Source organism: Schistocerca cancellata, chromosome 4, assembly GCF_023864275.1.
Source record: "Schistocerca cancellata isolate TAMUIC-IGC-003103 chromosome 4, iqSchCanc2.1, whole genome shotgun sequence".
In the NCBI taxonomy this organism is placed as follows: domain Eukaryota; kingdom Metazoa; phylum Arthropoda; class Insecta; order Orthoptera; family Acrididae; genus Schistocerca; species Schistocerca cancellata.
This window is the reverse complement of record NC_064629.1, coordinates 328,339,730-328,364,424: the sequence shown is the minus strand read 5'-3', so window position 1 is coordinate 328,364,424 and position 24,695 is coordinate 328,339,730. Positions and strand designations below refer to the sequence as shown.

The following is a 24,695-nucleotide window of genomic DNA, read 5'->3' as shown; positions in this document are numbered from 1 at the left end:
TGATGAGAGTGTTGGGGGAGGTAACTTTCAGAGGAGGTAGTATGGACCACAACACGAAAAAAAGTCTACTTAACGTGGACTCTAAAATGCATACCTTAAGGTCTATGAGAATTTGTACATCTTCGATACTGTGTAACACAAATTTGGAGGACCAAAATAAGAAAAATATGTCCAGTAGATATAGACTCTAAAATACGTATCTAAAGAACTATGGGCACTTGTGCAGTAGAAGAGATGTGTTTCACAGTGGCGAAAATAACAAAGGGTTCACAGCCTATATGATGTGTGTTTTAAAGCCCGTATTTACTGGACATCAGAGTGAACTTGCAGAATATCGTTAGTAATTTTCCTGATCATGCCGTTGTAAAAGGGAGTGATTTCAACTTGCCAATTATGGATTGGGAGCGTTACGCTACCAAAATTGATGTTAGAGACAGAGGCTCGTGTGATGATTTTCCGAAAGTCTTGTCCGAAAATTCCTTCCAGCAGATAATTAGAGAACCAACTCGAGAAGATAACGTCTTAGACCTAGTAACAAATACATCTGAACTTACCGAATCAGTTAACGTAGAGGACGGTATCAGTGATCATAAGGCTGTGGTAGCAACTATGATTACAGGCATTCCAAGGAAGTTAAGAAAGAGAGGGCAATATTTTTGTTTAGCGAGACTGACAGGATAAAAAGCGTAATGTATCTGAATAGTAAGCATCAAATATTCAGTGTTAAGAACGAGGATGTGGAGCACTGGTGGAAAAAGTTCAAAAGCGTCATTCAATATTCCTTAGACAACTATGTTCGGAGCAAGATATTAAAGGATGGGGAAGACCCACCTTGGTTTAACAGCCGCGTTAGAAAACTGCTACCTAAAAAAAGAAAGCTTCATCACACATTCAAGAGAAGTCAAAACCTAGCTGACGAACAAAAGTTGAACAAGTGAGAATGAACGTAAGGAGAGCAATGAAAGAAGCGTTCAATGACTCTGAAAGAAAAATTTTGTCAACAAATCGGAGTAAAAACCGAGGTTTTGTTCTTACTTAAAATCAGCGGTTGGAAAGCCTCTGTTCATTCTCTCAGTGACAGTACTTCCACCGAAACGGAAGATAACAGAGGGAAGGCCGAAATATTGAATTTGGTCTTCCGAAATTGTTTCATCGTAAAGATCTAACACAATCCGTCCTTTCAATCATCGTACGATAATCGGAATGACAGATACTGAGATAATTCATCACGGAATAGAAAAGCAATTACAATCGCTTAGTAATAGAAAGGCATCAGGACCAGATGAGATACACATAACATTCTACAACGATTACGACAAAGAACTTGCTCCCCTTCTAGCAGCAGTTTATCGTAGATCGATGGAACAACAAAGGATACGCAGCGAGTGTAAAAAAAGCAGGTCATTCCCGCTTTCAAGAAGGGTCGTAGGACAGATGAACACTATTACACGCCTACTGACGGTGAATCCCGGCGTTGCCCAGGTATTCATTTATTCCAAACGTCTATTAATCCATCTCCTCCTCCCTCCTCTCTCAGCCCATGTCCTTCTTCCCCCTCTCTTTGTCAATCTCCTCTCGTTCCCTCTCCCTGTCCATCCTCTCATTCTCATCTTTCTATCCACTTCTTCCTCCCCTTCTCTCCTTCCATCTCTTACCTTTCCCTCTCTCTGTCAATAATCCGGGGTTCAGTGTGGGGCGGCGGTGTGGTGAGTGGACTGCTGTAGTTTGTTGTGGGGTTGTGAACCACTGAGGGCTACGGCAGGGCCGAAGCCTCTCCGTCGTTTCTAGGTCCCCGGTTCAATACAATGCAATACACCAAGGAAGTGTTATTGTTTATAATAGATGTAAATGATCTAGTAGAAAGCGCCGGATGCTCTTTAAGAATGTTCACGGATGAAGAGGTTGTCTATAAGAAGGTGGCACCGTCAGAAGTCAGTATCTATTTGCTGAATGACATGCAGAGGACTGATGAATGGATCTGGCAGTTGCCCTGAACGTAAATAAATGTAACATATTGCGCTTACACAAGAAAATAAATCCACTACTGTAAAACTACACTATTGATGACAAATTACTGGAAACAGTTTCCATCGTAAAATATCTAGGAGTATCAATGCAGAGCGCCGTTAAGGGGAATGGTCACATAAACCGGATAGTAGGAAATACAAATGCCAGACAGATTCATACGAAGAATCTTAAGGAATGTAACCCAAACAACGAAGGGAATGGCACTTGTTCGACAGTTTTTCTGGTCTGCATATTCATCAGATATGTCACTCAAGGAAAAATTCGTGGATGTGGTTTATCGGCAACAACTGCTGATGATTCGACGACGCTCATGTAAGCTGCATGCAGGTTTCTATTCAGTCCTGCATGGTTCAAAACTGGATTGAATTCACTAACATAAAGTGGATGACGTAGTGGGTATGAAATCCAGGAATATGTAACAAGATTAGGAAATTGAGATTCAGAAATATTGAAATCCCTTGTCATGAATTGTGTTCTATCTCGTGAAAATTTGTACCAGACCCTGACTCCAAACACGCATTTCCTGCTTTTCTCAAGCAGTCCCCTTAACAGTTAGGTTATGCGAATTCATGTCCAGACGTGACGAAAGTTTTCATTGTTTGCTTGGATTAGAGGGTATCGTCCGGAGCGCCCCATGGAAATGTGATAGGACTGCTTTTGTTCTCTACACACGTAATGCACAGGAGTACGAGAAACAACATTGCATTATTCGAATATCTATTTTGAAATTGTAAGGACGATTTAATATCTAGGCGTATTGCTGCAAAACCATCTGAAATGGAACGAGCATATAAGGTCGCAAAGTCTGTCATCGAGTGTGCTATGCCACGTAAGACAGACAGCTGTGCGCGATCGGCCGAGGCAACCGCCTTACCGCGCCAGAATTGGCCGATCGCCTTCCGGCTGCGTTTGCCCTGCCGGCGGCCCCATCGGTCACTCCGTTTATGACGACCCCGGCAATGGAGAACGGCCATTCAAGTACGACGATCCAGGAGCCAGGACTACCGTGTACGACGACACACGCTTTGGCGGCAGGACATTCGCTGGTGACAACCTAGGTTTTGAATTTGGCACAGCAACAACGAAGACCGATGGAAGGCCTGTACCCCACCTGTGGGCAGCCAGCCTGCGCCCTCCCAGACAACGATCGATTTCAGGCACCAGGCACAGTTCAGCAGGGAGACCGTTATACTTAGTGGCTACATTCCTCCTACTATTACCATTCAACGCCGGCTAGGAGACAAAGATCATACTGTCACCGATGCAGACAGGAAGAGGCAGGATCAACAGGCCAGAGATTTAACCGTCAGGCTCGGCTTGAAAACAACTAATCACGATAAAGTGGAATCTTCTGAAGAAGATAGCAAGCGCGTCTCGTCACCGGGGACCGATCCGGACACTATGATGTCAACGGACTACAACGATGACGACCAGGGCTTTAGAACTTTCAGCCATAAAAAGGCGGGATTGAAGGGTAAAAGTTCTCAAGACCTTGATGAAGTGTCCAGAAGGCAACAACTACTACCGATCTCGATCAAATTCGAACCCCTCCCTGACGAGGACTAACAGATCGACTTGTCAACGACACCCCCGCAAGCGATGCTTCAAACACGTTTCCTCCTGGCACAGCCGGCCGTTGCGGCCGAGCGGTTCTAAGCACTTCAGTCGGGAACCGCGCTGCTGCTACGGTCGCTGGTTCGAATCCTGCTTTGGGCATGGATGTGTGTGCTGTCCTTAGGTGAGTTAGGTTTAAGTAGGTTTACGTTTAGAGGACTGATGACCTCAGATGTTAAGTCCCATAGTGCTCAGAACCTTTTGAACCATTTTGAATCCACCTGGCACATCACAAGCAACAAAAATATCGACCGTGAAAGTTACGCGCGTCACAATCCAGTACACAGGGAAATCTCTGTCCCTAAACATGGAGTTGAAGAAACATGTCATTCGGCCCATCAGAGCTGTCTGTAAGGGTGAAACTGTTAAGTACTATTTCGAGTACTTGAACGAAAAACGACTGGCACTGCAATTCGTCTAACAATCCAAAATTCCTTTCTTCACGCACCAGTTACCTGCAGAAATCACAGCCAAAGAAGCTGAAGCAGAATTCCATACCAGAGGCTTTCCCCAAGCTGCCGTTCTTCAATTAAAGTCCAGAGACGACAAAACCAACAACCTTATAGCACAGCCTGTCTACTGCGTCTCACTGCCTGGAGGTCCAACTAGCAACTCCGTCTACGACATATATCACATAATGGATACAAGAATTAAAGTTGAAACCTACCGTGCAAAGGATGGTCACTTCATAGTGTAAACGTTGTCTGAGATTCTTCTACACCGCCATCTACTGTACCTTACCCCCAGATGTGTGAAGTGTGGGGGCAGGCGCCGATTGAAGAACTGTTAACAACCACGCACTCAGAAAGCGTAGTATGCAAACTGAGAAAGTAATCATCCAACTACATGGCGCGGCTGCACCACGCTTCAGCAAGTTCTGAGGACCTACACAACACAATGACAAGCAATCAGGACACGAGAATAGGAAGCCACGAAAGTTTCAGCACAACCGAATATCTCAAATCGTAAGGACTTTCTAACGCTGCCAGCTCACCAGGCCTGGGCCACGATGTCAGCCAAATCAACTGGCTTCCCGAGGGGACGGTCAATGCTGACCACTTCCAATAACAGACAACCATCATATGACGTCTCGGAACTTCAGGGAATATTTAGTAGCCTCAAGGTCTTCATCATGTCACTCCAAAAAGGGAATATCTTCACCATGATCAAAGATACCTTGTGCAAATTTCTGGCTGCACCTAATACCTTTACGAAATTAATGGTCCTTTTTGAGGGTGCCATGTCTGTCTTTATCGGCAGCAATGGCCCATGGATCTGGAAGGACCACCGACTGCTCACTTTATATATTAAGTGCAAATGGCATTATGCACAAGAAACTTGAGTTGGAATATTTCATCGCTCGGTATCGTATTGAAATATTTTTCGTCACCGAGACTCACCTCCACTCACCCTGATCACTATATCGATTACTTATGAGATCACCACATTAGTTGCCGCATACCGCAGCCCCCAGCGGACGTTTGAAGAAGATAGTTTGCAAGCATCTTCACCCATTATCCGAAGGTGCCGTTGTGTGGAGATCTTAGTGCCAAACATTACGTGTGGAACTCGAGGTGTAACAACCCATTTTACATTTCATTTTACGTAAAAGCTACTCACAAATCCTCTAATGAATAGAAATTAGAATTAACAAATCATTTACATTTCTTTATTTGGCGTCTTTTGCTACCTACCTGTACGAGAGGCAGGTTAACTCATGAACAGTGAAGATTAAGTTAATTCCTCGCCCTTTTGTGCAAATAAAGATTAATAATGCCTATGCAGTCTTTCAGCTGTAAGCAGCTGTTAGTGATAAACTTCACCAGAGAGTACATGAACTGTGAAGCTTTTCTGCTGCGTCTAGTTGCCTAAATTAATTTCGAAAGGATGCCTGTTTCTGTATAACACACATTAACTATTAAAAATGGTAGGTCACAGTATCATCCCAGCTTCAACTGCAACATCTTTTCTTTTAATTTTGAACAGCTCTGAGCAGATTCGAGAGAGTGGGTATGTTCTCGTACGTCTGTGGGCCTTCCAGCAGAAAGCGGACATGGGCTTTATTTTATTTGTAGTTCGTGAGTCACAAATAAAGCGAAAGCCTTAAAATTAGAATTTTTAAAGTGAAATCAGTTGGAGATAGTTGTGGGTTGAATCTGTAAGTCGACCTAGGAAGCGCGCACCATCTCTCAGATGCGCATTTAAAGCATTGATATGAAATCCAGTTTTGGCCACACATACAATTATAACATGTTACAGTTGTTATTCGTGGATTCTGTTTACCAGTAAAGCACTGTATGTGCTGGTGGTGATTCAGCACATATACTGCGATTTTCTCTCAGTGCATATAAAGTGATTGCTCCTATGTAGATTGGTTGACGTTGCCCACTACGGAAACCTACTTGAAGATCATCCTTAAAATTGCAGCTTATACCAGCAGTATAATGTACCCATTTATAGAGCAAATAATAGCACAGGTTTAGAAACGCAATTATCAGAGAACGTAATGGACCAGCTACCATGTTCGTCCGATCTGAACCTTGCTGAGCGTTCCTGAAAGAGGTGACCGACCCCATAAGTTTGTCATCGTGCAACCGAAGAAAAGAAGGTGGATTAAGATTTAACGGATCGTCGACGACGAGATCATTAGAGAAGGAGTAAAATCTGGGATTAGGTAAGAATACAAAAGACAATTAAGAAAACTGGCCATTTCCTTTTCAGAGGGACATTCATGGCCTTTGCCAGCACTATATGGAAATAACGGAAAATCTGCATCAGGATGGCTACACGGGAATTCAAACGGCTATCTTCTCGAGTGCAAGTCGAGTGTCTTACCATTGCGTTACCTCATTTACTCTTTAGTCTTAGTGTAATCGTGTGTAATGCATTCTGCAAGGCGCTTCTTGTTTTTATCGTTACAAGACTAGCCAGATATCATCATCGTTACCGTTAACAATATTTCTCCGTAATTCGTTGTTACGTCATTAAGTATGCTTATAGGAAGTTGTCTGATATCTTCGATTCTCTGTCTGTGAAATCCTGTTCCACCTTACACTTTTAACACTTCCCGGGAATCTCATTTCAAACGTTTGTATTTGTTATATCTTCTTTTTCGTGAATGGCCAGGTATCAGTTCTACAAATCAATAAGCTCTCCGACTAGCGAGACCAATGAGGGTAAATAAGTTCAATGCGAGATTAAGTTGTTATAGATGCTCAGACTAGGATGGTGATATGTCTTGTACAAGCATATTTTTGTGCTGTGTAACGTTAAGGGGCAAAACACACTTTCAGTTAGACTTTCGTGTTATTGGTAAACTGAATCGAGTTTCTTTTTATCAGTCAAAAGAAGCGACAACGTACTGAAAGGCCATGCAGCTTCCAAATGACTAAGAGATGCCAATAAAATGACAATTTGCAAACATTTTGTAGAGACTTGCGGGCTCCGGGTGGTTTGCGTGCAGAGGTGACGGGTTTCCGCTGTTTATGCGGCTGGCTTTGCTAGCAGTCGCGCCGTTGCTTTGGCCAGAAGGTCATCGCCACAATCTTGCATACGCTTAAGCCTGTCACGGGGCAGTCCACTCAGCACGTTGCGTGCGTGTGTCTAAACTCGTCAGAACGAGCAACAAAAGAAACTGTCCATCTTGTGGACAAGAATAACTATAACCCTTGCTCTGAAACTGTATTGACCAGACATTTTTCTTCTACTCCTTCTTGATCTACAACAGAAAGGAGTGTCAAATGTTTTTTATTCCAGTCTTTGATCACAATCTTAATTCCTTACACGATGACCGGTGTCAGTCCGTAATGACCTTCCTCAGATCTACAATATACAAATATATTCAACTAGTGAGCGGTGTGTCTTCCAACATAAACTGCAATACGTATCACAATATACTATCATACGACCAGGGAAATGTACAGATAAAATACGGTAAAACGTACCTTTTTTACACCATGTCCTAAAGTGCTAAGGCCATATTGGCATCGTCAAAACATATAAATATAATCAGCACAGCATCGTTATATAGATCTAAAATAAGGTGTAGAATAGACCACATCGTCCACACAGTGATTATTGCAACTGGCTACTGAAGTAACAGTAGCTACCAGAAATCTGTTTGCCTACATCCTCCCTAGATGTCGCTACTGTGGGCTTAGATCAAGTCATCATTTAACGCAACAAACATAGTCTCATAAAAACACATTATATAAAATACATGTAGCAGAGCTTTAAAATTGATAACTATCATGGAAACAAATCGTGATACATTAAAAGACAAATACAGTTACCCATATAAAATTATTAAAAGAAAATATATGAAGAGAACAGGTCCGACCCTTTTCATGGTGAATTTATGGTCAACAATTGGCTCTGAGCACTATAGGACTTAACAGCTGAGGTCATCAGTCCCCTAGAACTTAGAACTACTTACACCTAACTAACCTAAGGACATCACACACATCCATGCCCGAGGCAGGATTCGAACCTCCCACCGTAGCGGTCGCGCGGTTTCAGACTGAAGCGCCTAGAACCACTCGGCCACACTGGCCGGCGGTCAACAATTAATATACGTAATACATTGCCTGTAGCAACCTATAAATTGCTTATGAAAGATAAATAGGCAATTTATAGGTTGTGATATTTGAAACGTTCCCGGCGTACTCATTGTTCCATAAAAACACGGGAGAACTGCCGCAAGTCAGTAACATCTTGCCACGATATTTCGGCTCAAAGTCTTGCAATGCAGCAATGCAGCCCCCTTCGGCTTTAAATAGCAGAGCTCAGCGCGTATTCGCCACTACTTCTACAGCTGTACTCACCTGAAGATGGTCAAAAGACTTTGAGCCGAAATATCGTGGCAAGATGTTACTGACTTGCGGCAGTTCTCCCGTGTTTTTATGGAACTGTTTGTAGGTTGCTACAGGCAATGTATTACGTATATTAATTGGCACAATTTCACTTCGGCTGGACGTGACATTGCGTTTGGTCTCTATACAGCCAGAACTTCAAGTCGAATCTGTATAAAATTGAAACTTTTGCCCACACGAATCGTAGTTTCCGGTGTTCTTTTACTTTTGAGTACGTTTCCAGTTGCCGCGTCATTTTACTCTCATATCTACATCTACATCTACATTTATACTCCGCAAGCCACCCAACGGTGTGTGGCGGAGGGCACTTTACGTGCCACTGTCATTACCTCCCTTTCCTGTTCCAGTCGCGTATGGTTCGCGGGAAGAACGACTTTCTAAAAGCCTCTGTGCGCGCTCTAATCTCTCTAATTTTACATTCTTGATCTCCTCGGGAGGTATAAGTAGGGGGAAGCAATATATTCGATACCTCATCCAGAAACGCACCCTCTCGAAACCTGGCGAGCAAGCTACACCGTGATGCAGAGCGCCTCTCTTGCAGAGGCTGCCACTTGAATTTGTTAAACATCTCCGTAACGCTATCACGGTTACCAAATAACCCTGTGACGAAACGCGCCGCTCTTCTTTGGATCTTCTCTATCTCCTCCGTCAACCCGATCTGGTACGGATCTCACACTGATGAGCAATACTCAAGTCTAATACTGAGAGATTATTGAAACAACACGATACCTCACTGCCTAACGTAAAAAGAAGGACGCATCATGAAGGAATTATCCGGATGGGACCGAAATCGGTAGATGTGATGTACATGTACGGACAAACAAATTAGTAGACATTGAGAAAAAGTGGATGAATATTCAAGCGCTTCAAAAATTGGCCTTCATTGATGGAGTTGTTGGACGATCTCCTGAGGGTTATCGTGCCAAATTCTGTTCAACTGGTTCGTTAGATCGTCAGAATCCCGAACTGGTTTGAGAACCCTCCCCATAATGCTCCAAACGTTCTCAATTGGGGAGAAATCCTGTGACCGTGCTGGCCAAGGGAGGGTTTGGCTAGCACGAAGACAAGCAGTACAAACTGGCGCCATACAGCGGGCAGGCATTGTCAGCTTACGATGGTTTCCCATGAAGGGCAACAAAACGGGGCGTAGAATATGGTCTCTGTACCGCTGTGCTGTAAGGGTGCCGCAGATGACAACCAAAGGTTCCTACTATGAAATGCAATGGCACCCAAGACCATCACTGCTGGTTGTGGCCTGCATGGCTGATATACCACCGCTGCCCGGGTCGGCTCCAGGCACGTCTTTGCTGGTTATCGGAGATCAGTTCAAAGAAGGCCTCATCACTGAAGACAATTTTGCTCCATTCAATGAGATTCCAGGCAGAATGTGCCTGACACCAATGCAGACGTGCTTGTTGGTGTGCAGAGGTCAATGGTAGTCCGTGAAAGGGGCGCCACGAGTTCAGTCCCCCTTCTGTGAGCTGTCTATTACTTGTCCTCGAGGTCACTGAACCACCAGTTGCGCTTCGGGTCGATGATAATGACGAATCCTGGGCTCTGAGCGCCTGTCCGATAATTGCTCGGTCCTCTTGTTTTGTCGTCGCCTTCTTGAGGCTGAGGCAACGGCCTTGCCACAGTGGATACACCGGTTCCCGTCAGATCACCGAAGTTAAGCGTTGTTGGGTGTGGCCAGCACTTGAATGGGTGACCATCGGGGCCACCATGCGCTGTTGCCGTTTTTCGGGGTGCACTCAGCCTCGTCATGCCAATTGAGGAGCTACTCGACCGAATAGTAGTGGCTCCGGTCAAGGAAAACCATCATAACGACCGGGAGAGCGGTGTGCTGACAACATGCACCTCCTATCCACATCCTCAGCTGAGGATGACGCGGCGGTCGGATGATCCCGATGGGACACTTGTGGCCTGAAGACGGAGTGCTTTTCTTGAGGCTGTGTTTGGCCACGGTTCACCCATTCCTGTCAACATCGTCGAGTAGTGGCATAGCTCTAATTGAAATGTCGAGTGAGCCCAACTACACGTCCTTTCTCAAATGCTGATATCTGCATAATGAGTACACGGAATAAATTTGCAAAGACTTTATTCTCTGGTGTCGACATGTCCCCTATTTACTATCCTTGACAGCTGCGCGGTGAAACAGTGCTGAACATCACACATTCATCCATCGGGTGCCAAAGTTTACAATCTTGCATTTTCCGTCGATACCTTTATGAATACAATTTATGATCAATTTGCATAACTCTTACGTGGTGCGTCTCTTTTTTGAGTGTAAAGCAGCTGCATTTAAAGTGTAATCTAAGTTAGATATTACATCATAAATGGCTCATATCACTACGTTTTCCTTGCTGTATGCTGTAAGATCTCAATGTATTTCTAACTAGCATATAGAATTCCACTGGTTGTTGTAGATTCTTTGTTTTGTAGTACGTCAGAAAAAATGGATGGCCTCTATGGAACAGTAACACAAGGAAAAGGGCTTGTAATCAGAAAAGTAGATAGTGCAAATTAAAAAGATAAGAAATACAGGAAAAAAGTGTGTTTTCTAATAATAACTACTATGTTTTACCAAGAAATAACGGTGAAATCAGATAAAATGAGTACATCATTACTTTAATTATTTTCCTAAATTGTTTGTTTAGTGCTTATAAGGATTCCACACGCTTCACCCAGTTCATACGAGAAACAGACTGGCTAAACAACCACAAAACATCATAAACAAAATATATCTTGGGAACTTCGAGAAAATTCTGCTTCAGCAACGTGCAATGCATTTGTTGTTTTTATATAGTTTGTAAGTGTTAAATTATCTCCCGTTAAGAGATTTTTGTAATAAAGAATACTTTCAATGGACAAGTTTTCATTATTGAAGTAGAACGTAGTCCTGTAATTTAGGATCGGGAAACTTTTTGCCACGGAGGAGATATATGTATAAATGTTCCTGAATGTATAAATAAAATTATATCGTGAAAAATTGGATCCGTTTTGTATTACTTTGTTTATTACTTATTCGAAGACATTAGGTGTAGTTGTCAAGCAGCAGCTCCTTGGTGTAAAGAAAGTAATTGGTGGATTTATCTCGCACACTCGTTGTATTGTAGCTACTGCAGCCTCGTGTCCGTGCTCTTCTCGAATTTTGAGTTGAATGAATCAAATACTTATGGAAGCAGACATTGTTCGAATCTGTATGGTTTTTCCAGTGAAAATGAAAAGGCAGTATTTGCTTGTTACTACCCATTTCGCAACTGGCTCCCACTGCCAATAGATTTTGTTACAGATACAGCCATAAGCCTAAGTTCATACCAAACAGGTAGGTAGCTCGATAGTGGCACATTTAAACGACTAAATCGTAGCGACTGACCAACAAAAATGGTTCAAATGGCTCTGAGCACTATGGGACTTAACATCTGAGGTCATCAGTCCCCTAAACTTAGAACTACTTAAATCTAACTAACCTAAGGACATCACACACATCCATGCCCGAGGCAGGATTCGAACCTGCGAACATAGCAGCAGCGCGGTTCCGGACTGAAGCGCCTAGAACCGCTCTGCCACAACGGCCGGCTGACTGACCAATAAGTCAGCGTGAAAGCTGAGTTAAAATTAACTTCATTCATGGTAATCGATACTATTAGAAATCCCGCAACTGTGTCACTAATAACTTAAATATCAAAACATTGCACCAAAGTATTGTGCCTCCTTCATTCGGCAGAAATTCAGGCACAAGCGAACCATCATTTACACTGACTGTTTACGTGAGATCAAAATAAACACACACGCAGACATTACATATAATACCAACGTAACATGGTTCGTTGGTTGATTTGGAGGAGGGGACCATACAGGGAGGTCATAGGTCCCATCGGGTTAGGGAAGATGGGGAAGGAAGTCTGCCATGCCCTTTCAAAGGAACCATCCCGGCATTTTCCTAAAGTGATTTAGGAAAATCATGGAAAACCTAAATCAGGATGGCCGGTCGCGAGTTTGAACCGTCGTCCTCCCGAATGCGAGTCCAATGTGCTAACCACTGCGGCACCTCGCTCGGTCACCAGCGTAATTTGTTGCACTTGAAAAGAGGAATAAATTCCCAAAATGCATCGTATTGTGCATTAAAAAACGTAACAGAGTGCAATGTTTCATTACTTAAAGCTGAATTAAAATATTAGCAAGGATCGACGACTGTTTCGTCATTCTTATAAAACTGGCCGCGCTCCATTCCCATTTGTCAGTGGCGCCGCGTCAGTGAGATACTGGTGCACAATGCAGTGTAATTAACTGGTGATGTTAGTGGAGTTCCAGCAGTCCTAAATAAAGTAAGCTAATGTATTCTTACCTTTACGTCTATTATCTACTTTATGCATGAAACGGCTGTTCTGTTTGCTTTTCTGGATCCAAAACCACGAAGCTGTATTTCACAAATTGCTACACTTTTTTTTTCTCGTGGTGTTTGTAACCCTGATGCTCGCTGCAGGGCCAGCTGTGACGGTTCAGGGATGCTGTGATCTATGGAAGGAAGGCAGAGGAGATATGGTGGCGAGGAAGGGTGTTATAGCCCTCTGGGCTCCGGTCCTACTCATGTGCCAGGATTTTCTCTTTCACTGATCTGTTTTTCATGTTCACAGAAATATTCTGTTTCTGCTGGTGCTTGGAAGAACGAGTCAATGATGATGAAAGACACACAACACCCAGTCATCACGAGGCAGAGAAAACCCCCGAACCCGCCGGGAATCGAAACCGGGATCCCGTGCGCGGGAAGCGAGAACGCTACCGCAAGAGCACGAGCTGCGGACACTGCACAACAAATAAAATGAAATTGGCGGTTGCAGGGTGCAGTCGTTTAAAGAATTTTTTGCTGTTGTGGACCTCATTGTTAGTATTCGTGATGAAGGGATTCAGAAGACATTTACTGTACTGGTTTTCCATTTCACCGGACTAAGAACGACTATGTATATGTTATGACGTCCCATCTCGTATCTTTTAAAGAGTGTGTCGATTGTTAATAACAACTTCAAAAATCACACATTTGGATGTTTATAGAAACCTGCCGCACTGGGCGCACTTTCGGAAGTGTACCATGAAAATGCTGGTTCACACAATGCAAAGAAGTGAAGATTAGGTATTAACGTCGCTTTGACGACACGATTACTAGTGACGAAGCATAAGCTGGGATAGGACAAGTATGGGAAAGAGAATCGACCGTGTCCTTTTCAAAAGAACCATCGCGGCATTTGCCTTGAGCGATTTAGAGGAACCACGAAAATGTAAGTCAGGATAGCATGGCGGCCATTTCAATCCCTTTCTCCTGAGTGCAAGTGCGGTGTGCTTACCACTTATTACTGCGCCACCTATACATTGGCGGATCAATTAAGGTGAGAACACTGTAGAAACGTTATTTGCTTTTGAAGTAGTTAAGGATGCAAGCGGTCGCTTAGAGATTTTTCAGCTGAAAGAGATACGATCGCAAGAAGTGCCTTTCAAGGTATATGATTTCGGAAGGTTTTCTGGCATTGTTAATGAAGGTACAGCAGCAGATGACAAACCGGATTAACTACTCAGTTATCTCGATGACTAACCTTGTCGTCTTCACAGAGCGAGCTGGCGCACCGGTTAGCACACTGGACTGGCATTCAGGAGGACGACGCTTCGAACCCGCCAGATATAGGTTTTGCGTGATTTTCCTAAATCGCTGCAGGCAAGTGCCAAGATGTTTCCCTTGAAAGGGCATGGCCGATTTCCTTCCACATCCTCGATACAATCCGAGCTTGCGCTCCGTCTCTAATAACCTCGATGTCGACGTGATGTTAAGCCTAATCTTACTTCCTTTCTTTTGGTCGTCTTCGCAGGGCTGACCATAAGTAGAAATGGTCTTAGACGTCTTGCCAGGATTCTTACCAGACAGTGAGTTCCTGTGGCGTTATAGCTTAGTTCGATTTCTGGCTCTCGTTACACACTTAGGAGCGCGTATGTTCCCGGTGCTCGTTTTCTGAACCGCACGTCACTCGTCGTTTTCACCTTTGACGGAAGAAATGTCCATAGAGATCCTCACGAAATTCAGGGCGAGATCACAAAATTTTGCTTACGAATGAAAGATGTACGTTTTATTGCTGCCAGTACGGAGACCGGAAAGCCAAGGACGCAACGAACACCGGGGAGTTTCGGCAAAATCTGGTGTAAGTAGCTGCCTGCCTGAATGATACCTCACTCCTTGCCGTATAATTGTAAACTAAACTCCGTTCGAACAGGCCTCGGAACTCTCAATGGTACTGAGCGACGGCCGTGTCGTCCGTAACGGATAGGCGTCACTGGATGCGGATGTGGAGGGACATGTGATCAGCACACAGCTCTCCCGGCCGTTGTCAGTTTTCGTGACCAGAGCCGCTACTTCTCAGTCAAGTAGCACTTTAATTGGCCTCACAAAGGCTAAGTGCACGCGGCTCTCCAACAACACTCGGCAGACCCGGACGGTCAGCCATCCATGTGATCCGTGTGCTAGCCAAGCCCGACAGCGCTTAACCCGTGTTACCATTGCGGCAAAGCACCCTTTCCGTCTGTCTTCTCTAAGTATACTGACGACACTGCCTAGCTTGCCAGCCATGAAACCCTTCATTCATCTAAATGATCCGTTCGTCTCCATGACAGCCGGCCGGAGTGGCCGAGCGGTTCTAGGCGCTACAGTCAGCAACCGCCCGACCGCTACGGTCGCAAGTTCGAATCCTGCCTCGGGCATGGATGTGTGTGATGTCCTTAGGTTAGTTAGGTTTGAGTAGTTCTAAGTTCTAGGGGACTGATGATCTCAGATGTTAAGTCCCATAGTGGTTAGAGCCATTTGAATCTGAGTTAGGCGGTTCAGCTCCATCTTTACAGTCATGTATGCCTAATAAATGTGCTTTCTTCGTGAAATGTTAGTTACCACGTGGTACTTCACTACGGATCTTACGTGACGTAGTTTGTTGGAGATGCGGGGAATTTCAGACGCTAACGTCGTCGTGGCTCCAATAAAGCTACAAAAAAGTAGTCACCTTCAGGGATAGGATCGTAATACAAGGAGTAAATTCCGCCTGCACGCCTAATCGACAAGATACAAACGGATAAAGAAGCATCGGTGAGTCAAATGCACATCAGGCGTCTAGCAGTGTTTTGAGGAGATACTGGCCAGGATCCGACAAAGTGGCTGAAACGATGCGATTGTGTCGTTAAAAACTACAGATGGGGTGATATGATGTTTCTTTCCAACTTCTACTTTAACTCAGACGGTACAACCCAGCAGCGATTTCCGAACAACTGGGAATTCTCAAGTGCTGAGAATATTCGGACGGAAATTAAGTAAGTATATAGCGACATCGGGCCTCAGATCCATATTCCTCAAGAACAAATGAAGAACAGAGCCCACCGCCAGAGGGAGACTATACAGATGTGCTATCTCCCCGCCAAGAGAAGTCGCAGCAGCTCGGAAGCATGTCAACTGGTGCTGACGCTACAACCTGAACTACCAACATCGCCCACATACCACTTTTCCAATTACTCCATTTCTTTCCTAGTGTAATATCAATCACTCCCCCGTCTCAGAAAATAGAATCATCTCCGAGCTCCACATCTCTTATCATCAACAACCCATTACATTCCTTCCTCCCCAAATCAAGCCTCCAACCCATCGATTTACTTTTTTACTTTTGCTAAGAAGGGTTAAAAACGGAAACTTAACCACTGTCTGCATGGCCCCTACAGGAGGAATATATAAATATTCTAGTTATTCACACAGTAAGCACACATATGAAGGCAGCGGTCCATTACTGTGCACTCCTTATAAGGCTGATTTTAGAACTTGCTCTCGCTTTCAGGTCGTGCTCTACGTGACGTCACAGTTTCACACACTCGCTGCTCGAGCGTCTATGCAGCGCAGACTGCAAATCGCTTGCGATGGCTTGATATCGTAGGCGATCACACTGTGGTTGGCCAAGCATTCACGATCAGGTGAACATTTTCAGTGAACTTGAGGCAGATGGGTGTCCTAATGGCTCTGTGCAATTGGAAAATGCGGCCAAGTAATTGGCGCAAGGACATCGAAGAAGTGAAAGCCAAAGCAACGTGCAGGGAGCATCAGTTCTATCCTTTACTAAGTTCGTCCGGCTACACTCTAACAGGACCCTGAAGTCGTATAGAAGAAAATGCAGTGGTTAATTTTCTAGTACGCAGCAGCTGTCGAAGTAATGCATACAATATTCATATCGACTGACTACAGAGGACTCTGAATCGAACACTAAAACTCAGTTTCCACCTACCATGGAATTTCTTTATCAGGGAACAGGAATACCTTAGGTCTGAGAAAGGTTAAGGGGATGAGAATATTACTTCTACGATGGATATACCTTAGTATGTCACGGTACCGACAAATCCTCAACTTGATCCAGGGTCCGACAACCGTAACACCTGCTGCTATGCTAAGCTTATTGTTCCAGAACACATATATCGCATTGATTTAAGTGTTTCTGAAAGACCTTCATGAAGACAACCACGAACAGCAATCATTAGTATCCACGACCAAGCGAGTCTTTTAACATATCGTAAGAAATGAGTTCAATATGCAGCAATAAACATTTTTCATCATTTGCCCAATAACATAAAATGTTTGACAGATAGCAAGTCAAGTTTTAAACCTAGCATAAAATAATTGCTCCTGGACTACTTCTCTATCGTGGAAGAATTTTTATGTAAAACCTCGTAACACATAAAAAAACGGAAAAACCTAGTTTTTAAGTGTAGGGCTATAAAATTATATGTTCATTGATGTTAACAGTGAATGAATTCTTTACTCTGAAGCGGAGTGTGCGTTGATGGGACTGTATGCCGCAGAAGGCAAAGGTCCCGAGTTCGAGCCTCGGTTCGGCACACAGTTTTAATCTGCCATGAAGTTTCAATGTAACTCTAAGCATTAAACTGACTCGTTCTACATCATTTATATAAAATATATAGTTAAAATAACCTGTGGGCTCATCCTGTTTGTTACTGTGGATGCCTGAGGCAGTTTTTGTTATCCGAGGGGATGGCAATCAGTCTCTCCGTAATCTTCCTAAATGGACTATTGCTGGCGTCCACTATGCTGACACAGGGGTGACTGATTTTCCATGATGACAAAATTTCTTAGAACCTGATGGAAATGTCTCTTTCAAAAGCCCTAGTACCTTTTGCTGAAAAGTTCCATTTGCTGGAGAAAGAAATGACCAATGGAAATGCCTGAATTCCGTGCTTGAGCCTGACTAGCTGAGAGGGCAAAAATGTTACAAGAGATGTGGAGGAGTTGCTTGGAGCTCGTAAAATCGAAAACGCGGCTGACATCCTTCCCGGGATGAATGAGGCATGTCTTGTGCCCTTTTGGACGGAGGTGGCCTTTCGAAATCAGTTTCTTGACTCGTTAGTCAGTTATCCTTAGTGATCAACCAAGTTACTTTCACAATACAAAAACCCTTCTAGTGCGTGGATCCTTATTGTGGTATTTTCAGTTTTCTAGGTGAGTGATGGAGTTTAGTGAGTAATCATGTGCCCGTTAGACAGCGACCTCAGATCGCGGAATTAGTACATGTACATCTACATACATACTCGGCCACTCCGGCCGGCATTGGCCAACTGTTCGACCGTCCAGGTGGCATGTTAACGACTCCTCTCTAGACGTTCCCTTCTATGAAGACGTGTCAAAAGTATACACATACAGCATGTCGCCGACAATAAAGGCCACTCCGCCGAAGCCATCTGTACACCGTTTGCTTCGATACAACACATCCAGTGGATGCTGCGAGGTCAGATGCCAATTGCCGTGCAGTACTAAGGCGGTACCGTCGTACCCTTGCAGCGAATAACGCTCCTCTCTTTCTGACGTCACACGTGGTCGGCTCTGCCTTGGTCTTCGAGATACAGTTTCAGTCACTATAAACTGTCGTCACATCCGAGAAACAATAGAACGATTCGCATTAAGCCACCTGGCCTCATTAGTTTGCGACTGTCCTGCTTCCATTCTTCCTATAGCCCTCCACTGCACAGATTCCCGAAAGCGTCTTCTCTGTGCCACACTGCACCGTCTGTGACTATTTAATCACAGTGATCGTGGGCGTAGGACTACCCGGCAAACACTACCACATGTGATAGGTGCTCTGACGTCATCGCTGGCGTGGTTGTCGTTTGACTGGAATGCCACCTGCCTTGCAGAACATGATCGTATGGACATCTGTTGACAGTTTGTATGATAATTTCGTGAATTAGACACAGGTCGAGGAAATAGCGGTTTGTTGCTTTAATTTTAGACACCAGTGTAGCAGCTCGCCTCTGAATTGCTTCGATGTCTTCCTTGAATCGGACCTGGTGCGGATCCCAAACATTCGAGCAGTACTCAAGAAAAGGTCTGACTAGCGTCCTACATTGAGGTGATAAAGACATGGGATGTTTCCTTATATCGCGTCGGACATTCTTTTGCCAGCCGTAGTGCACCAGCTCGACGTGAGATAAACTCAACAAGTCGACGGAAGTCCCATGCAGACATACTGAGCCGTGCTGCTTCTATAGCTGTTCATAATTGAGAACGGGTTGCCGGTGCAGGATTTTGTGTACGAACTTACCTCTCGATTATGTCTCGTAAATGTTCCATGGGATTCATGTCGCACGATCTGGGTCGCAAAAATAATGCTCTCGACTTGTCCACAATGTTCTTACATGGCGCATTGTCATCCATAAATGCCGCGCGGAGTAGCTGCGCGGTTAGAGGCGTCATGTCACAGATTGCGTGGCTCCTCCCACCGGAGGTTCGAGTCCCCCTCGGGCATGTGTATGTGTATGTGTGTGTGTGTGTGTGTGTTGTTCTTAGCATAAGTTAGTTTAAGTAATGTGTAAGTATAGGGACTGATGACCTCAGCAGTTTGGTCCCTTAGGAATTAACACACATTTGAACATCCATAAAAATTCCATTGTTGTTTCGGAACATCAGATCCATGAATGGCTGCAAATGGTCTCCAAGTAACCGAACACAACCATTTCCAGTCAATCATCGGTTCAGTTGAACCAGCGCACCCAGTCCACGCCATTATGGAGCCACCACCAGCGACACAATGCCTTGTTGACAACTTGGGTCCACAGCTGGAGTCTGCGCCACACTCGAATCCTATAATCAACTCTTACCGACTTAAATCGGGACTCATCTGACTAGGGCACGGTTTTACAGTAGTCTAGGGTCCAATCAATATGGTCACGAGCTCAGGAGAGGCGTAGCAGGCGATGTCGAGCTGTTAGCAAAGGCACTCGCGTCGGTCGTCTGCTGCCATAACCCATCAACTCCAAATTTTGCCGCACTGTCCTAACGGATACGTTCGTCGTACCTCCCACATTGATTTCTGCCATTATTGCAAGCAGTGTAGCTTGTCTGTTAGCGCCGACAACTGTACGCAAACGCCGCTGCTCTCGGTCGTAAAGTGAAGGCCGTCGGCCATTGCGTCGTCCTTAGTAAGAGGTAATGCCTGGAGGTTTGTGTTCTAGGTACACTCTTCTCACTTCGGAATTCGGAATACTGAATTCCCTAACGATTTTCGAAATAAAATATGTCATGCGTCTAGCTCCAACTACCACTCCGCGCTCATAGGCAGTTAATTTCCGTTGTGCGGCCATAATCACGTCACCACCAGTGCACTGCTCTTTTATACCTTGTTTGCGCGGTACTACCATCATCTTTTTAAGTGCATATCGCTATCCTATGTCTTATGTCACCTCAGTGTGTAAGCGGTCTCCTTTACAGATGAACCACACTTTCCTAAAATTCCTTCAATTAACGGAAGTCAGCCTTTCGCTTACTCTACCACAGTCCTCACCTGCTTTTTCCATTTCATATTGCTTTGCAACGTTACACCCAGATATTTAAAAAATGTTACTGTGTCTTGCAGAACAGTACTAATGCTGTATACGAACATTATGGATTTTTTTTCCTACTCATACGCAATAACTTACTTTTTTTTTCATTAGATCTAGCTGCCATTCGTCACACCAACTAGAAATTTTGTCAAAGTCATCTTGTTACCAACTACTGTCACTCAACGACGAAACCTTCCCGCACGCCATAGCATTATCAGCAAACAACTGCAGATAGCTGCCAACCCTGTCTGCCAAATTATTTATGTAGATAGAGATTAACAGTGGTCCTATCACCCTTCTCTGGGGCACTCCTGATGATAACCTTGTCTCCGATTCGAGGACTTCATACTGTGTTCTACTACTTAAGAAGTCCTCGAGCCACTCACATATCAGGAAACCTATTCCATATGCTCGTGCCGTCCTTACCAGTCTGCAGTGGAGCGGCGTATCAAATGGTTTTCGGAAATCTGGAAATATGGAACCTATCTGTTGTCCTTCATCCAAAGTTCTTAGTAGTTAGTTGTAGGTGATGTCGAACAAAAGTGACAGAAATTGCTAGTTTTAACTGAAGCCACTAAATTCCATTGAAGTGTGGTATTGTGTGTATTTTGACTAGTTGACATTGAACTGTTTTCATGTTTTGTTGTTGTGGAGACTGTGAGTAGAAGTTGCTAAGAGCCAGCTAGAGGTGGCGTATGAGCTTCCAGAGGTGTACATTTTCCTATGCAGTGATCGGATCGCGGAATATTTCTTGAAGCAGATAGAATGTTACAGGGCATTTATTAGTGGTATGAGAGTAGTAACAGTTTTACCATCGTCTCGCGTGTTAAAACGAGGTTGCCGTCCATTGTTTGGACTGATTTAATTGTGAAGCAATTGGGAAGATAAATATGGGTCCGCCAATAAACGTTTCCCAGTAAAACTGCTGAGCAATAAGCCGAGAAATTTGTTTCGCGCGCCACCCATCGCTGAGAGTGCGTGGGTTCCGCCCGCGAGCGGCACTTCGCGCGATATCTTTGAACCTCTGAGGATGGACAAAAGAAAGGCTACCGTCTGAAGGCATAGCACATCATGTTCAATATTCAAGCCAAAACGGGATGCAAGAATTCCCACGAAGAGAAGTATCGAGAGCAATACCTGCCGATCTGATTGGAGTCCTGTGCATTAGGACACATATGACAGTCAACTGCTGTATCTAAAAAAGACCACTAAATCAGTTGTCGAAATTTTGTGTGTAATAACGGAATCATCAAACCGGCTTGGCAATTCAAAACGTATCGTGTATCATACATGCTGCTAAAAATTTAGAAATTTCGCTCAAAAATACACTGACGGAAAAAAAATCGCAACACCGCTCAGAAGCTGTGCGACGTAAAGTTGGTAAGTGTGTTTCTATATCTGAAAGATGATGTCTATTAAAATTTTGCGCCATTCGAATAAGAGAGTCACTAATAACGTCACTGTGTTGATGCAAATAAGGTTTGCTTAAAATACACGCTGTAACGATCGTGAGCGTTAGTTACCTTTGAGATTGGACTTGGTGAGTTGATGTTAGTCAAGAATATCTTTAAGGCGACAAAGACACCATTACCAACACCTCAGTGAACTTGAACGAGGACGTGTAACATGGCTACGAGAAGCTGGATATTCCTTCTGTGATACTGTAGAAAGACTGGGCAGGAAAGTTGCCACTGTATGTCACTGCTGGCAGCGGTGGACACGAGAAGACCGGGCTCCATACGGCCACGTGGCACTACCGACAGGGAAAACCATTATGTTCTGCGTGTATCTCTGACGCATCGTACTACATCTGCAGCAGCAATTGAGCAGCAGCTGGCACCATAACAAGTCGGTTCCTTGAACGACAGCTCCGAGCCAGACGGCCTATAGCATGCATTTCACTGACCCCAAACCACCTTCATTTGCGACTTCAGTGGTGTGAAGCGAAAGGTCAAAAATGGTTCAAATGGCTCTGAGCACTATGGGACTCAACTTCTGAGGTGGTTAGTCCCCTAGAACTTAGAACTAGTTAAACCTAACTAACCTAAGGATATCACACACATCCATGCCCGAGGCAGGATTCGAACCTGCGACCGTAGCGGTCTCGCGGTTCCAGACTGCAGCGCCTAGAAACCGCACGGCCACTTCGGCCGGCCAGCGAAAGGTCATTGGAGGGCAGGGTGGAGATCTGTTGCGTTTTCTGATGAAAGCTGGGTCTGCCACGCTGTCAGTGTTGGCCGTTTCTTGGTTAGAAGGAGGCCAGTTAAGGGTCTGCTACCAACCTGTTTGCATGATAGACACATTGGACCAACACCTGGAGCTATGATCTGGGGAACGATGTCGTATGACAGCAGGAACACTCTCGTGATTATCCCACGCACCCTCGCTGCAAAATTGTACGCCAGTCTATGGATTCGACCTGTTGTGCTGTCATTCATGAACAGCATCCCAGGGGGTGTCTTTCAACATGATAACGCTCGCCCACATACCACTGTTGTAATCCAGCATGCTCTACAGAGTGCTGACGTGTTGTCTTGGCCTGCTCGATCACCAGATCGGTCTCCAGTTGAGAAGATATGGGACATCAACGTCGTCCGCAATCAATATTAACCGGTTCTGTATTGACCGACCAAGTGCAACAGGAATGGAACTTCATCCCACAAACTGACTTCGGCACCTGTACAACACAATGCATGTTTTCATTCAACATTCTGGCTGTTACGCCGATTGCCGGCCAGTGTGGCCGAGCGGTTCTAGGCGCTTCAGTCTGGAACCGCGCGACCGCTACGGTCGCAGGTTCGAATCCTACCTCGGGCATGGATGTGTGTGATGTCCTTAGGTTAGTTAGGTTTAAGTAGTTCTAAGTTCTAGGGGACTGATGACCTCAGATGTTAAGTCCCATAGTGCTCAGCGTCATTTTTTTTTTTTGTTACACCGATTATTAATGCACCAGAATTTCACATTTGCAACTTCTTATCTCGCACTTACACTAGTCTGTGATCTTGCAATGTTAATCACTTACATATGTTACCTAGACAAATGTATTCATTACTCCACATTAATTATTTTTTGGTTTTGCAATTTTTTGCCGCCAATGTACGTACCCCTGCGTATGTGAGTAGCCCGAAGGATTCTTGAAGTATAGAAACAGCTATATTTCACTGCAAGTCTATATCCGAAGCTAAATTAGCGTCGGGTATGCTCCGATGAATTTTGATAGAGCCTCTGTCTTCTCTGTGTAGTCTGATTATCTAGAACATTATGACGAACCCTCGACTGTCGGCATGAGGACAATAATAACCTAGACGGAAAATGATGTGGGAAGACTGGTGTACGATAGGTGTTGCAAATACAGATAAATCGTTCTATTGACTCATTACGCAGAGAGGTGGGAGATTTAAGCGACTTTGATTAACGAGTGAAAGAGAATAAGTATCATGAAAACGGTGTGGCACAGTCTGATGATTACGTTCACAGGCCAGAGGCGGAATTAAGGCGCAGTGGAGGAATTTTTTGGGTCCTCCATGAGGCCTGTGGTTGTTACACGACGAGTGCTATGCACTTCTACGCTATTACTCGCCTTTTATCTAATATCTTCTATTTCGTCATTTAACACTGATCTTTGCATCTTTGCCATCTCCACATCAAACATGGTATTCAGCAGCAGCAAAAATGCCGATAATATATTACTAAATTACTGATTCATTCAATTCCATTTGATTTTACGGTGGCAAAAACGCTGTGTATCAGAGAGTGGGATAAATCAAGAATAACGCTTCGATTACAATCAAGTATCTCGTAATCGACTAACAGAGTGCATATTACGAGTCATTATGATGGATGGTTATTTGAGAATGGTAAATTATAGTTTCGTATAAATCTTTGAGATGCTTGATTACGGCCTTGAGAAATGGCTGTTGTATTTCATATAGGTTCATGGTGGTTTCCTGCTGCTATCTGCGTACCGATGGCCTTTGCGTGGGCTGAGCCTCCTATAAAACAGCGCGCAGAGAGATTAGCATATCGTGAAAAGTTAACGACGTATCATGGCTTAGAACCGGCCGCACTAAACTTATACTGAAGGCGCAGTGCTAGTCAAGCACTTTATTGCCTGTGAAGTGCGTGGATAACGGGACTTGCGTGTAGCATAGTAGTACACAAGAGCTCGTAATGTCATATTATACGTTCTAAGTTACCAGATCATTTAAAAAATAACGCACGTTATTTTTATTTTATTTGTATATTTGATAGTACCTCCTCCAAGTCCTTCAGTAAAGTCTCCCT

At 44.3% G+C, this 24,695-nt stretch overlaps 1 protein-coding gene and 1 pseudogene across 1 annotated transcript in view; one reads left to right on the top strand and one right to left on the bottom strand.

Moving 5' to 3' along the window:
- Positions 1-24,695, bottom strand: part of LOC126184192 (uncharacterized) — a 514,613-nt gene that overhangs the window by 316,566 nt on the left and 173,352 nt on the right. The gene's annotated exons all lie outside the window — the stretch shown is intronic.
- On the top strand, positions 10,132-10,249 carry LOC126185534 (5S ribosomal RNA; annotated as a pseudogene).